This window comes from Psammomys obesus, unplaced genomic scaffold (assembly GCF_907164565.1).
Source record: "Psammomys obesus unplaced genomic scaffold, mPsaObe1.curated_primary_1811, whole genome shotgun sequence".
NCBI lineage: Eukaryota > Metazoa > Chordata > Mammalia > Rodentia > Muridae > Psammomys > Psammomys obesus.
The window spans coordinates 16,009,532-16,026,012 of NW_026596073.1; positions in this window are offsets into that span (position 1 = coordinate 16,009,532).

A 16,481-nucleotide genomic window follows, 5' to 3' on the forward strand; every position below is an offset into this window, starting at 1 on the left:
ACCAGCCACCTAACCGTTGAGGTTAGAGGTAGTTGGGGTTATCGCTGGCTCTTAATGTGGAGGCTGGGATCCCAGCTCACATCCCTATGCTGGCGCAGAAAGATTCATGCTTCTTTTCAGTACCTTCTACTACATATTTCAAAGACATTCTCATTCAAGAATCCTGAAAATAGCAGAATACCACTATGTGTTATTTTGTACAGCTGAATGCAATATTTATGTCAAAACTATTAATTTTTATGAGAAGTTATAGGAACCAGAGAGCCGGCCAAGCCTGAAGATCTGAGTTTGATCCCTGTGACCCGTAGAGTAGAAAAAGATATTCAAATCCTGTTAGTCTGTTAGTTGTCCTCTGACCTACACACACACACACACACACACACACACACACACACACACACACACACACACCAGACAACTTAAAAAGAGTTGTTGGTTAACTTGTTCTAAGAAGCCCTTTTCATCTCCACATGTTCAGAACCACAGCCTCCATGCCAGCAGAAAATGTAATCGATTTGGCAAGACTCAAAGAGGATCTTTTCCCAATCCTCAGACACCGTCTTCCGAGAAGTCTTTCACAGCCTCATCTCAATATCCATGTTCTCTTACTTCACCTGAATGTAATGGAAGACAAAAAGCTTCTGTCTTCGAGATATCATTCTTCATTTAAAAATGATTTTTGAAGTTAGAAATCATTGAATTTTTGGTTTTAGTGGGCAATTCCTGAGGTAAATCTCCCAGAGACCTAACCATCTGTTTAACTGGTGGCATTTCAACATCATTTTGGTTTCCCTGGGAGAAGAAAACAAAACAAAACAGAAAATGAAACATACCAATCAAAATATGGGATAGTCACTTTTAGTTAGTCTCCCCTTTTTCTTGTTTATGTGTGTATGGTACGACTTCTTGTCTTTGTGTGTGTGGTATACATGTGTCTGTGCGTGCTATTCATGCATGAGTGTGTGTGTGTGTGTGTGTTGTATGAACGTATGTGTATGTGTGGTATGTGTGTGTTTTTGTGTGTTATACAAGCATCTGGTGTGTGTGTGTGTGCACGTGTCAGTGTGTGCTGTTCATTAGAGATTTGCTGAGGCTTTCTCCATTTTTCTCCAGTTTAGTCATTGAGAAAGGATCTTTCAGTTGAACCCAAAGTCCACTGATAAGGTTATTGTCGCTAGTGACTCCACTTTCTCCTCTTCGACAGGTGCTAAAGGACAGGAAATTACAGAATGGCTGCCATAACCACTTGACGCTGAAGTGGGCATTCGCTATATGACTCGGGTTCTCAGGCTTGCACAGCAAATGTGTTGAACATTCAAGTCCTCTCCCCATCCTACATTGTCAGCATTTCTATATTGCCTTTCTCTTGTTTGTGTATATGTATGTGTGCACACTGTAGAAACAACTTTTCAAAAACATGTTTTTAACTGAACTGGAATTATATCACTTTCCTCCTCTCATTTCCTCCATTCAGCTCCTCCTAACCCCTCCAACTGATAACCTCCTTTTCTTTCATTATTATTGCTACACACTTGCACACACATACACATAGAGGGTTATGTATATGTATGTACATATATACATGTATATGTGTGTGTGTTTATACACACACATGTTGTGTATAACATGTTGGAGAAAACATCCATCATTCAGCCACTGTAAGTTAAACTTACCGCTTTTCTTCCAAAATTCTCTCACCTACTCACCACCACACCCAAGTCTCGGTAAGTCACTTGCTATTTTGAAAGGAAAATGACAGGACCCGTAAATATGAGACTGCGCTATTATGGGCTGGAACACAGTTGTAACAGTGTTGTTACGAGGGTACATGAAACTCAAGTCAATCTATATGTCACGCTTTCTTCTCAGAGTGAGGCTTTTATAATTCTTTTCAAGCAGCCAAACACCCCTAAGACACCAATTCCTCGGTGCCCTCACCAAATTCACTTACCTGATGCTTGAGGCCGTGGCCACTGTCTCAGATACAATCGCTTTTCTCCATCAGAGGGAAGCTTATCTGGATGCTTTTAGGGTAGAAAACAATGAGTGCAAGTGTGTGCTTTATTTGCAAAGGCCTTTTCCTGCTTGTCAGTTATTTTCCCTCTATATTCTTAAAATAGTAAATGTCATAAAAGTCCCCTGCCCTGCTTGCTCGACTTTATTGATGACAGCTGGTGACGGCAGAATGCAGGGATGGCCTGAGGGGCAGTAGTGAAATAGGAAGAGAGACTCACAATGAGAAGTTGTGATCTAGTATGAAGCAGTTGATGTGGCCTCGAGGTTGGTGGGTTTTCTTTTAGTTTGTTTGTTTGTTTGTTTGCTGTAGGAGATAGTTTATTTTTCCCCTCGAGCTAAGAGATAAAAAGAAAATCTGGGGGCTGATTTATCACCATATAGAAGGTCTGCCTGGGGAATATGTCTTCTTTTGGCTCTATCTAGAAAACAGCATTTCTCCATAACACCAGAGTGACCTTAAATTAGCATGACCTTCCATTGGTTGCCTCTCTAATTCCCAGAAGCAGATGCAGGAAATAATGGAGTCTGCTCTTTTCCATCAGCAGGGTGCTTGTTGGGGATCTATCCTGAAAGCAAAATGAACTTTTGTAAACTGTTCTATACAGGAAAATTGCTTTTGTGATATGTCAAACCTAAATGCTAACCATGAGTAGTAGGAAAGTTCTGAATGTTTTCTCTCCTAGAAAATGAATCGTTTGGAAACTGACACTTTTCTGTTCCCCTCTGTAATGTACCCCACCTGAAAACTGCCCCAATTTTCTGATCTCTATCAAACTTAGCAGTGTTCAATAGACAATTGGGCTCATTGGATGACTACCTAAGTGATTCTGGCCTATGAGAAGGGCGAGGCATCGAGTTACCTCTACCCCGTCAGCACAGCGCGTGTTGTGTGTGATGGTTCCATCTTCCTCTGATGGATCTAAATAGAACACAGTAATGCTGTCATCTGAGACATGCATCAAACCAACTCAATACACAGATGCTACCTGGTCCTCAAGTTCTCGTCCACCAATTGACCTACTGACTTGGTCTTTGTTCTTTCCCCCTTTTCAGAGGCAAGTTAGCAATAAAAAAAAGCCACTTAAACACATGCCACAGAAGCAGCTTGTTCTACATAAGATTAGATTCAATTCTACAGTCTCTTCTCAGCCTGTCTCTGCACTTTGATGATAAAGCTGCACATAGGATGTGCACATTGTCTTCTGAAAATTCTGCAGAGAATTGAAGAAGAAAAAAAGAAAACAACAGATGTGGAGTGTGGTTGTGACCTCATGAGCACAGTGCTTAAACCTGACTCTGATGTGAGCTCGGGTCTGGCAAAGTTCATTTAAGATGCTAGCATTTGACTTGATCCTGAAAATTAGGTCAGACAGTAAGAGACAGAGGGATATTTACTTGTGAAGAGCATTCATCCCCTTAATCTCTTCCCTCTCATGTGAGAATAGAAGGGATTTTACAGGATGAATGATAGCTTTCCTGAATTCTAAAGAAGGCATGTTATATTAATGTGAGGCCTGAAGCCTCACACAGACATTCACACAGACCCTAGTAGTAAACTTGGAGTCACTCTTGCTCCACCATGTTTGGAAAGCAAGCAAATAGTTGCTTGCCTAAAACATAAGGCCTCAGCATCAGACACAATCTGATTACAAGTCTCAGCTCTGCAAGTTATTTGACCTTTATAAACCTCATTTTCTTTTCTTCATAAGTGTGAATGGCATTTAAGTCCTTAGGATTTTGTGAGGATTCACTGAAGGATGAGTGAGAGAGACTGATCCTAAGTCCTCACTCTCAGAAAGCACTAGAGAGCTGTGAAATATGCTCATTACAAGAATTTTACCTTATGCTATTACACTTCTCTTCCACCCGTCATCCATAGCACAAGAAAACACAAGTATCTACACTAAGGTAAATATTTAATTTGAAAACAGGATTTAGTTTAAGAATGTTAACAGGAGGGGGAGCGAAAGTCACTGAAATAAACCAGAGTCCTCTGCTGGGGACAGGGCTGGAAGGCCAAAGGGGCCTACAGTGCCTTGCTCTCTTTCAGTCATGGTCATTGAGGTAACCAGTATGGCTTTTTCCCCTTGCTCCATGGCAACACCAGTGTAGCCAGTGTTCTTCAGGAGGCACCCATGTGTGGCACTGCCTACCTGGGATTATTAAATAAGCTGTCAAGTTGAGGAGGGCCCCACTGTTTTGACTTGAACAGTCTGTGTTAGAGCTTGGATTTCATACCAGGAATATGGCATAATATCAATATCAATAGTATCAACTTTCATTTTGGAACATAAATTCTGTATTAGTTGAGGTGATTCATCAGGGAATGGTGCTTTTTGCTGCCAAGCCTTAGAATCTGAGATTGATCCCTAGAACCCACAGCACGAAAAACACATAGGTTGTCCTCTGACCTCCAAACACACCGTGGCTATGTGTACTCTCCCTTTCACATACATATACAATAAATAAATGTAATTTTTAAAGAAAAATTAAAGAAAACAAAATCCTGCCTTCTTGCTTGTTTCAGTGATGCAGTTCTATTGTACTATGTATAAGAGAAAAGTATACATAGGAAAAAATGCTGATATGGCCTAAAAAAACTATAAGAGGGGTGGCTGGCAACTCTGACTTCTGCATACAAGTAAATTCTACCTGACAAATTATTCATCAAACTCTTCTCCATCCAGAAATGCAAGCTAAGAATCTTTGGTCCTTTCTCTCTCTTCTTCGTCTTCGTTTTCCCTTCTACTCATGCTTGTTCCCATTCTGGATATGTTTTGGAGCTGGGTAAAGAATGTAGGGAGGAAAACACTCTTTGAAAGAAGTCATGCAACGGATTCTGCTTAGTGCCAGTCAGAAACTTCTGTGGTAATTCACTTTAGAGCTCACGTAATGTACAGATCATGTGAACAACAACAAAAAGAAGAAAAATAAGCCATGTGCTACATATTGCCCTGAACATGTGGGGAGAACATATGACATGCCAGCTCAGGCCTTTCTGGATGATGCCCAGCTTTCTGTTTTTGTTCTCAGGATTGAGGACTGAAGCGAAGGCTGCATGCAAGCTAGGGAAGCTTCCTGACCTATGTTCTTCTGCCTGCTTCAATTCCATTAGAAGCCTTTGGACTCTTCTATGTTTTCTTTATTTACACTGCTTTTAGAAGAAATTTGTATTTATTTATTTAATTATTGAGAATTTTAGACAATATATTTTGATCATATTCTTTCCCTCTCTCACCTCTTCCCAGGTCCCATTTAGGGCTGAGTGCTCCAAAATTTCTCATTCTCTGCATATTGTCCAGTGTGGGTCTCAGCTTTAATTACTATCTACACAAGAAGAAGCTTTTCTGATAAGATTGAGTGGTACTCTGTTCTCTGTAATTAGGAATCATTTCATTGTTTTATTCATTTAACAGAATAATAGTAGGTTTTACCCTAGTACTCAAGGTCTGTGTAGTTTTAGGTTTTCTATCATTTTAACAGTGTCAAGTATGTGTTCCAACTCATGGAGTGGGCTTTTACTCCAATGAAAAAAAATGGTTGACAATTCCTAAAAAAGAATGATAATTCCATGACATTCTTGCACTAGTGGGCACATCTTGAGAGCAGATTAATATTGTAATTCACAGGATTTGTAGCTGGATGATAGTGTGGCGCATTCATATCCTCCTTCACTACAATGCTACTCAGGAGGGGTGAAACTTCTAGTTGGGCAACAGCTCTGTTTCTCCGTGTTCTAAGACATAAGAACGTAGGTCTCATCATCAGAGCATAACCACGGTCTGTAATGCTTTGTTGGGGGTGTCTACTCACTTTTCTCTCTCTATTGCTTTTTGTACCTACAGAAGCCTAAAGAAGGAGGTTCAGTACTAACATATTCAGCCTAGTCTAGAAACAGACAGATAGCTATGAAAGACAGATGGTAGCTATAGATGATGTATGTTTTTGCCCATAGGTTGAATCATTATTACTCTAGACTGTCTTTATTTTATTATTGCTATTCTAGAGCCATCTTAACCTTTCTGGTTGCTATTTCTCTGTACTGGGAACTGAACCCAGGAGTTCATATGTACTAGGCAAATGATTTAGCACTGAACTGTATTCCCAGCCTTCTAACCAAGCCCTGAAAACAAAATATTCTAGTTGCATAGAGGCCCATTGTCATCATATTCCTTAGCAATCATCTCTCTCAATCAAAATGTAAAGAACGTTGATTCAGATTTTGGAAGAATGCCAAGGCCAGTGGTGGAAACTCTGTTTTTTTCCACAGCTACTTTTATATGCAGTTAGAACAGTTCCCAACATTTCTCTCTAAATCTCTCTGCTTTGATGGTTTGTACATTACCCACTTATCTTTCTTCTACTTTTTAAAAATTTACCCAGTATATCATCCTAATGCTAAAAATGTTCTAAGCACATCCAATCTTAGTTTTTTAAAATTGAACTTTAAGTTCTCTTAATGTGCTTCTTTGGAGAGACTCTTCATCCATATGTTTTAAATTTTCCAATATTTTTCAAATTTATTCTTTGAAATTTTCACATATGTGTGAGATGTATTTTGATCATATTGATCCCTAATTATCCTTTTGTCCCCTCACATTCACTCAAGAACCCTTCTCCTTGAGCCAGTGGGATGGCTCAATAGGTGCAGATGCCTCCCATCAAATCTGATGACTGCGTAGAATCCTCAGGATCCAGCTAGAAGAAAAGAAATGAGTCCTCAAATAATGTCCCCATCTCTTTTTGTTTAGTTATCTGAGCCTAATTCATTAGGGTTTTGTGCATGGAGCCTGGGCATCTTTACAGTGGTTCCATTGCTGAAGAAAAATGTCTCTTCCTTCCACTACAGCCATTTACTGCCACTGTTTCATCAGGTAGGGACTGGGCCTCGTGAATCCTTCCCCCGTGCATGCTGTAACGCTGTTGGACTCAATCTTGAGCAGGTCTTGTACAAGTAATGCTAGCTGCAGGCAGTTCAAGAGTGCAGCAATGCTATGGTCCAAAGAAATCACCTAGCAGCACCCCTCCCTGGCTCTGGCTCTTGCACTCTTTTCATGTCCTTTTCATAAATGTTCATCGAGCCTTGTGTACGGGCATGTGTATGTGAAGGGTGGGGTGGAGGTTCGGCTGAGGGTACCATTTAGAGACCATCACTCAACAGTCACCATTTTAGCCTGTCATGAGTGCAAAGTGAGTGCTTCCCACTTCACTAAAGAAGCTTCTCTGACTAAGCCTGAGTGTGGGAAGAACCCATCAATAGAGAGAGAAGTGTGACACTATATCCATTTAAGAACACCAAATGTGTATTTTCAAAAGCTTCATATTTTGCATGATCCAGCATCAGTTGTCCCTGCTAAGCCATGATGTCATTGATGATGATCTGCCCTTAGGCATATCATCAATATCACCTGCAATATTGCCAGGACATCTTAGTGTCCATGAAGAGCTCATTCTTAAGCTTCTATCAGCAACTGTACTCTAAAGATCACAAGTGCCATAAGGGGTTGTTTTGGATAGATAAATTTTAGTGTCTTTATAATCTAATAGTTAAATGTTCTGTGTGGGACTAGTGTCCACAAGCAGATCCCATGGCCTGAGAAAGAAAAAGAGAAAGTAGGGTCTTTTCATTTAGTCACTGCAAGGACAATTCTTTTAAAGTTGATTCAAAAAATTTAGCAAAGTTGTTTAAGAAAGCAGCAATTGTCTCTTCTCTGGAATTGTGATTCTTTCCTTTTAAACCAATCACATTACAAGGATCATGGGAGATAGTTACAGTTTTGTGGATGTAATAGCACTCATCCATGCTTTTATAATCACTTCTAAGGAAAAAGGAAAGCAGATCATGAAAGCAAGAATAGACAAAGGGTTACTACCAGTTTCCACGGACAACTAATGAATAAAAACACAACACGCTTTTTAGACCTTATACTCTCTTAATAATGACCCAGGCTCATTGAATTGTTCTGTACTACTTCTTGTGGCATTATTACACCCTTATTCTTTGAGTGATAGAACCTGTAAAAATAATTTCCAGGAGCTCTCCCAAAGAAACTCAACTTAGTTTGTGAAAGTGAAGAGACAATCAAGGAACCTTTAGTTCTTTCTGATACAGAGGTGGGGAAATAGGTGTATATAAATAAATACAGATAGACCCTTTCAGGCCATTTGTATTTGTGTAATTTCTACTGATTATGTTAAATGTTTAAGAACATCTTGCAATTGAAGAATCCTCATGTGTATCAGCTTTCTAACATCTACTCCAACAGTTAATGCTGAGCTGACTCAATGCCAAATATCTCTTTTCTGCTATTTTTAAAAAAGTCTCTATTGCACATGAAAGACTGTATTTTAGTTCTGAGTCAACAGAGGGTTATCTAAGTGTCTCTGTTATTGTTCTCTTTTCATCTTCAAGAAACAGCCCCATCTGTTCTGATTCTATCTCATCTTTCTGAAGACATCCAAAGTGATGCCTGTACAGCAAGTTCTTGGTAAATGCATTGTTTTCTGTCTTGTGCATCAATACATGAGACTCTTCTAATGTGTTTTACCTGATTCTTTAATCTTAGAGGGAAAACAACAATAACAGGCACCCAGAAAAACAGAATTTGTGGTTGTGAAATGTTTTCTTTCTACGTTGTGCCAGATAGGATGCACTGCTAAGCTAGATGTGGGTAAAAGTTGTCCTCAAGCCTGCAGGATGCATCTGACTTGTGCACCCCTTTTCTCCTCACTCATACACACAAAGGTTCTTACTATTGTACTGCAGTGACTAATAGTTGCCTGTGCAGTGTCCATTGCTCAAAGAGGGAGAAGGGATGAGACTGCCCCCTTTGTCAGTAAACCCTTGAAGTATTTTCTGCGGCCTTTGCCATCCACGTATGCGTCTTTCCAGAGAAGAGCCTCTACATCAGATAAATATCAGGCATTACCTGCTAGTATCTACTGACACTGTCAACTAAATGCTAAGCTCTGCCTTGTTCAGCAAATACATTAACTCCACCCACCGCAAGCTCTGGTGTATTTATGCCTGCTACAGTGCAGATTCTAGAAGACCACACAGAGGTTTCAGGTATGGTGTCTGAATTTTTTTTTTTTAATCATCACTTAAGGTTAATGGGTTTTTCTTTTTCTGTCCCACAATTCATGGACAATGGTGCTACATAATCCCATTAAAACAGTCTCCCTGTCTTAGTCCTCAATGTCAGCATGGAGTTATATGTTAGATGTACAGCGAGCCTCATTCTGATGTTTCTTATAGAGAAATAGTAGTCCAAGGTGTGGATTAACCTCATCTTCATCCATTTGTCTGTTGAGAAGCATGTGGATATATTCCATGTTTCAGTAGTTGTAAAGAGTGGCACAGTAAATGAGAGAGTGCTGGTGTATTTTCAATGTGTTAATTTCATTTTTTTCCTTATATACCCAGCAGTAGAAATGTTAGATGATGTAATAGCACCATCTTTAAGTTTTTTTTTTTTTTAAAAAGAAAGCTTTACTGTTCTTCAATAATTGCTGCATTAATGATCTTCTACACTTCTAAAAAGCTCCTATAGAACTCAGGAGTCTGATCTATAAATAAATCAGTGTTTGAGCTGTAAGGTTTAAGAAGCCATAGAAAATTACTCCTAAGATTCTCTAGTGAAGATTTTCTTCATAGAAGTGTCTTACTAGGCAGAATATGGAGTTACTAGTAGAAACTAAAAACTTATTTATTAAATTAGAGACTTGGGAAATGTAAAAACCAATAAACTTTTCCCTGAACCTCCAGAATCTCCATTTAGCCTCTGACAAAGAGTGGTCCATCATCAATTATCATAAATACTATGTGTTTTCTTACCAAGAAAAGCAAATGAACCAAATGAACAAATGTCTGGGGGCTGGTGTAATGGCTCAGCTGATAAGCATACTTGTTGGTCTTGTCAAGGACTGGGTTCAGTTCCCAACATACACAATGTAGCTTATAAACATTCATAACTCCAGTTCCAGGGACTCTTGTTTCTCCCTTCAGAACCCTTTGAGCACCAGGTTCACATAGGATACACAGAGAAACCAGTTTGCAAAAAAATAATCACACATATAATATAAATACTTCTTATAAATATCTGTATCGTCACAATTGTAGAAATAAAAATTATAGATAATTTGTGAAATAATCCAGGAATAAGAAAATTTTAGGTATACAGGAGGCCACTGACATAAGATTGATAGAATCGCCATTATCAAGAAAACAAAAGTATTCCTCTCTGCTGGAGGAATATTCAGTTGTAAAGCTATTATAGAAATCACTGTGAAGATTTTTCAAAAGCCTAAAAATAAAACTACCCTATGACCTAGTGATATGCTTCTGGGCATGTAAGCAAGAGACCCTGTGCACTTATGCTTACTGGTCCAGAAATGGAGCCAGTCAGGAAATTCATCTGCAGATAAAAGGATAATGAAACTATGGTACATACACTCAATGGAATTTTTTCAGCCATTAAGAAATAAAATCATGACATTAGCAGGAAGGTGGATGGAGCATTGGGTTAAGTGAAATAAACCATTTTATCTTAAAGATGGGCTATTTGTATGTGTGGTTTATTTGTGTGTATTCAGAAATATGTATACTTATCTGTGTGTGTGTGTGTAGGTAGGTAATGAAACTAAAAAAAAGAACCATTATGGAAAAGGAAGAGATATTCAGAGTAAGAAAAGCAGGTAATAGAACATGTGTGCTGTGAAAACAAAGGTGGGGACTATCTCTCTGGCAGAAAGAAAGACTAGCCTGAAGAAATAGACAAGACAGAGGAGAGTTGAGATAGGTAGAAATGAATGAGAAAAAAATAATGGCACATATGTATAAAACCATAATGAAACCCATCACTCTGTGTATTAACCTAAAATTTCAATTGAAAAATAAAGCTTCTCAAGGAACAAAAGTTGAGCCAAAGATTTCATGTGTCACACCTAATCCAGTGATGACTTTATGTCCTCTCTTTGACAGTAAAAACACTTGAGGTATTCTGCGCATATTTTCAAACATGCCAGTGTTTCTGATTGTTTGCTAATATATAAAGAAAAAAATGCTGTAATTGAGTTTATACAAATAAGCACTTGTCCATAAAAATAAAAATTTGTGTGAGGGTCATGGTAGTACATTCCTTTACTTCTATTACCCGGGATGAGAAGGCAAGAGAATTTAGAGCTGCATAGCAAGTTCAATGTCAACGTGAATGTACCAAAACCCTGTGTACAAAAATAAACACGATAAATAAATACTCGAATAAATAATATAAATTGATGACAATATAACCTAAGCTAACTGGTGAGAACTCAACACACACAAGAGCCACTGTGTTAAAGGTTGTACGTAGTAGCTAATCGTGAAGATTTTATCACCAAACAGCCTCCTGAGAAAAGTATGATTTTCCTCACTTATCATGCATGAAATAAGACTCGGAGATGTTTTTCAGGAATCATACCACAGATGGTAGCAAACTAGGATTCAGGTGTATTTCATTCCTGTTTCTCTTATCTTTTCATCTGATAGTCCCTTTCGAAAAAAGAGAGAGCAAGTAAAACAAAGCTTTATTTATATGAGGCAAACTCTCCTTATAGGGATGCCCAACTGCCTTAAAAGGTAAAAACTCGCTCTCCCAAGGAGGAGGACTATGTAACAAATCTTATTGATTACAGTGGTCAGTGAAGCGTGGTGAAGAAATAGATCTCTGCCCATCTGTTCTATTAAAATTTCACAAGACAGGAGTGAAATGATTAAAAGAAAATACTAAATTCCCTGGAGAAAGAGAGTGGGCAGGAAACAGAACCAAGAAGGAAGGTGAGACTGAGAGACCCCCACAGAGGAAACTCCACCTCAAAAGAAACACTAACTACTCTCAGAGTCTTTCAGACAGTGGTGGTGGCTGCAAATCCTAGGCCGTGGGAATAACCCATCAACTGGGGGTGCTAGCTGTAGACAGCTCCGCACAGAAGCATTGTGTTGACCATTCGTGCAGCTCATAAAGGCAATGTGCGATTTTTCTCATCTCTGGCAAACTACCAATTCAGAGAAGAAAAGTGGACGGAAGGAAAGAAAAGTTGGAAAGTGAGAGGAAAGAAGGAGGAAAGGCCAATAGCAGCAGTTGGTCTTTTGTAGATAATTTTTCCCAGTATAAGCAGAATGTTGCCTGAAGTTCTCAGCATCCATCTGAGCCAAGTATATACCCAAAACAATGTCACAAATTACCCATTGACTGTCTTTACAAGAAACAAAGGGGATTAATTACTTGGTGGTAATGGATCACACATGGCAGAGTGAAAGTTCTGCTTAGCTTTACACAGTTTAGGAAACTATGAGCTCCACCACAAACAGTGGAACATGGAGCAGCTCTGGGGCCTAAGCTGCTTTCCTACAAAGAGAGGGATTCCCATGCCAATGGAGCATTCCCGTGGCCACATTCTGAAAGGGAAGGACTAAATATAGGATATCATTTGTCACTCAGCTTGGTTTCTCGATAGAGGTCCTTTAAAAATCCGTCATGAACTACAGAGCTAAGTAAAACTGTCTTAGTTAAGTAGAAAGATTGATAATTCAGACTGAAAGAACATCTTTCTTAAAAACAGATAGAGCTAAGACTGATGAAACCAGCGCTCAAGAGTCTGGGACAGGAGTTTTGCTGTGTGTTTGATGTTAGTTAGAGTTTCGTAGCAAATTCTGTATCAAAAAAGAGAGAAGAGAGGAAAGGAAGAAGGAAGGGGACAAGATGAGGAGGGAAGAGGAGAGAAGGAAGAGGGAGAGGGGAGGCAAGAATGGTACAGGGAAGCACCATTTTTAAGACCTTTCAGCTTGAGTAGAGCAGGGCATCAAGAAACAGGTGTGACGTCATCTCTTTAGAATAACTGCTGCAGGGCACACAGCAGTATGTTTTCGGAAAATCAAAGCATCATCAGTGCTTCCTGCTATTTATCCAAGTGTTCTTGGAAACCGTGGTAGAGAATGGTGTCAGCCATCATGGCAGGCAGCAGCAGTGGCTTGTGGTTTGGAATCATAGTGATCGAAAAGCCCAATTACTTGGTTAAAGCCAAAGCAACAGAGGAGAGGAAGAAATAATGCATGGGCACATGAGCTCAATAAAAGAGACAGTTTCTGGGCCTTCTACAAGTGAAGAGGGGAAACTCAGAGTAGTTGGAGGTGCTCTCGGAAAACAGGGCTGGCTGTGGCTATTCATTTTAGCACTGTGATGTCATTGTAACTACTACACTTTCCATCAGTATGAAATATGTGAGGGAAACAACGTGGGTGGATAACAGTTGACTGGAATCACAATTTCCAGGTTCTGGTCTTTGTTTCTCTGACCTTGTAGTGTCTGGGATATAGTGTGGGAGAAGGAAAGGGGAAGGAGAGAGATGCCTCTTAGTCAGCCAGCTCTGGTACAGCAGCAGCAGCTGAGAATAGAATGGACTTCTGCACCAGGATCCTGGGGGGATAGTTCATAGTCCAACCATGAAAGTTTTTACTTCATTTGCTCCTTATGTTGATCTTCTCTGGCCCGTGAACCCACCACAAAAACATGACAAGAGTCAGGTAGAATAAAAAAAACAAACAAACCATTTTTCTAGGGACTGGGGGTCAGAAGTTGGGGGAAGCATCTCCACTTTCCTTCATCATGGAGGTTTGCAACTCCCCTTCTCTAGTATCAGCACTGGTTCCCAAAAGGACTTGTCTCTCTCATATAAGAGGTCAGAGAACATAACAGCAGAGGCTCACGCTGTCCTCCCTCCTTCCAAGCCACCTCCCATTATTCCAGAGGAAATGCATCTTACATCTGGTTTTATCATGATTTACATTTTGTTTTGTTTTTCAGGGGGATCAGAGAAATGAGGAATGAGAAATGAGGAAACCTGAGGATGGCCAGACCAATCCACCTTTCCTCTAAATAGATTAGGGAGAATGAGACCAAAGAGAGAAGAAAGATATTGGGGAGTAAAAGACCAAGAAAGACATGAGAGACAGAAAAGATCTGCTGTTAGGAGCTGATCTTCAGACTGAGTCCTTGAATCAGAAACTGGAGGAGTTCTTTCAGTATGGAATGAAATATTTTCTCTGCTTGCATTTTCTGAAAGCTTATTTGTTTCCTTGATTGTCTGGGGGAGTATTTTGATTTTCTTGGTATCCATCACTATGCACAGTTTATTTTCAAGGAATCTTTTTCAATACTGGAGACAAAAATGATGAACAAATCAGTCGTGTCTCAGCCCTCCTGTAATTTGAATTTAAGATGAGAGTGTCAGCACCTAAGTAAAAACACATAAGCTAACAATAATATACAGTTCTGACATGAAAGCAGACCTCAACATCACGAAACAGAACACAATGTCTGGAAATAGAGCTGGAGGCAGAGCAGGATAAGGTTTGGCAAAGGTGCCTATGAGCTCAAGGGAAAAAAAAATAATAAGCTTTTTTTCAGAAAGAATGCTGTGTGTGGAAGGAACAAGAACTTTAAGAAGAATAGGGTGATGAAGATGGCCTACCTCTGAAAGGGTAGCCGTTCCTGTGCATGTATTGTCCAATCTGGAATCCCAGTAGTCCTGTCTCTGCCTCACCTGTGCTGGGATTACAGGTATGTGTCGCTGGACTGAGCTTTTACACACATGCTAGGGATATGAACAAGCACTTTATTCACTGAGCCATCTCTCCCACCCCTTGGGAGAGACTTTTTAGAAAGCTAGACAAATGTTAGAAGCTGTAGAGAGGAGTAGCAAATACAGTTAGAAGACAACTAACATTCTGGTGGCCATAGCACAAGCATAGTGTGTGTGGTGAGTTCAATGAGTGAACATGTGTGCTGAAGGACATGGTGGAGAATGTTGGTTGTCCACTTGACACACCTGAGGAGAAGGAACTTCCTTTGAGGAGTCGTCAGATTGGCCTGTGGGCATGACTTTGTGACATTTTCTTGATGGCTAATTGCTATAGGAGAGGTCAGACCACAATGGATGGTACTATGCCAGGAAAAGTGGACCAGTACTTTTTACGATATGTAGCTTAAAATGCCAGTAAGCAGTGTTCTTTCCCAGTTACTGCCTCAAGCTTGAGGGCTTGCATTCACTTCCCTTGATGACGGACTATAACAGTCAAGCTAACTGAACTTTCTTTCCCCAAATTGCTTTGGTCATGCTGTTTTATCATAGCAAAAGAAAACAAACTAGAATGGGGGGGGGGCTTCTTCGGTTACAACTGATAATATAATTAAAAACAAGATAAGATGTGATCACCTGACTGACTTCTTGTCTGCTGGAGGTGTAATGGTACTAGTTGTGGGAAAAAAAGTTGAAGAGTTCATATTTGACATATGAACTGATATCTCACAGAAAACAGGACTGTGTCTGTGAAATGTGCCTGTCACAGTCACACAGATGGCACTTGAAGCAAAGAGGATGAAAGAATCTCTTGCACACAGAGAAGAGAACTGATGTTGTAAGCAGGGTGATGGGTCCCTTGGATCTCCATGCTCAGACTCAGAGATCCTAGGATGTTGTTAGGGTCTGGAATATGCTGAAAGAACAGCCCCAGACTCAACTAGCATGCAAGCAACAGAGGGCGTTTATTCTATAGAAGTTCAGTGTGCTAGGGCCACCACCTTCACAACATGGCAGCAGCCCCCAGAGGAGTTGAAGGCCTCTTTTAAAGCCAGAAAGGGGAATTCCTACTGTGGCTACGTAACCTCTATTGGTATCGGCTGGTGCCCCTCGAGGCTACACGACTCTGCTCAGGACTTAGGTAATTTTCAGATTGGTAGGTAAGCAACCTTATCTTCTCCAGGCAAGATGTCCTGGCTGTTTCTGATTGGTTGCCCTTTTTCTGTTTTTTCCTGTAACTCTTAGGCTTGTTCTGTCTAGTAAGAAAATGAAGCCCATCATGGAGTTGGTGAGGCTTATTTAGTCAGGCTCTCTCAATGTGAAGTTCTGATAGCACTGAGTGCTAGGATGGAGTAATTTTTCTTGATTATTCAGGTAGGTCAGTGTAGTCACATAGTCATTCATCTTAGAAAACTTTTCTGGGGTTTAGCCTGGACTAAGGCAAGAGGTAGAGGATGCAATTCAACACATCTGGCTCAGATGACCAGGAGTGAGGAAAATGACCCAAAGAAGGCAATTAGCTTCTTTCCTTAGCTACAGGAGAATACAAGGAAATGTTTCACCTCTGGGTCTTGCAGAAACAAGTGTGATCCTCATGATTTCTTAGTTTTCAGGAAAAGCATTTTTTTTTTTCAAAATGTGTGTAAAGGTGCATTTCCTAACAAGGAGAGAGTACATAGTAGAACCTTTCAGGGGGATGCAAGAGTTTGTCACTAGAATACTAGCCAGGTCACCCAGTGCCAGAATCAAGGGTTGGTGGTGTCATTGGCAATGACCAAGGAAGTGAGGATCACAGGTAACTTTAGTCCCATATTAGGAAGTAACAAAGGCCTAATAAAGGAAATGAA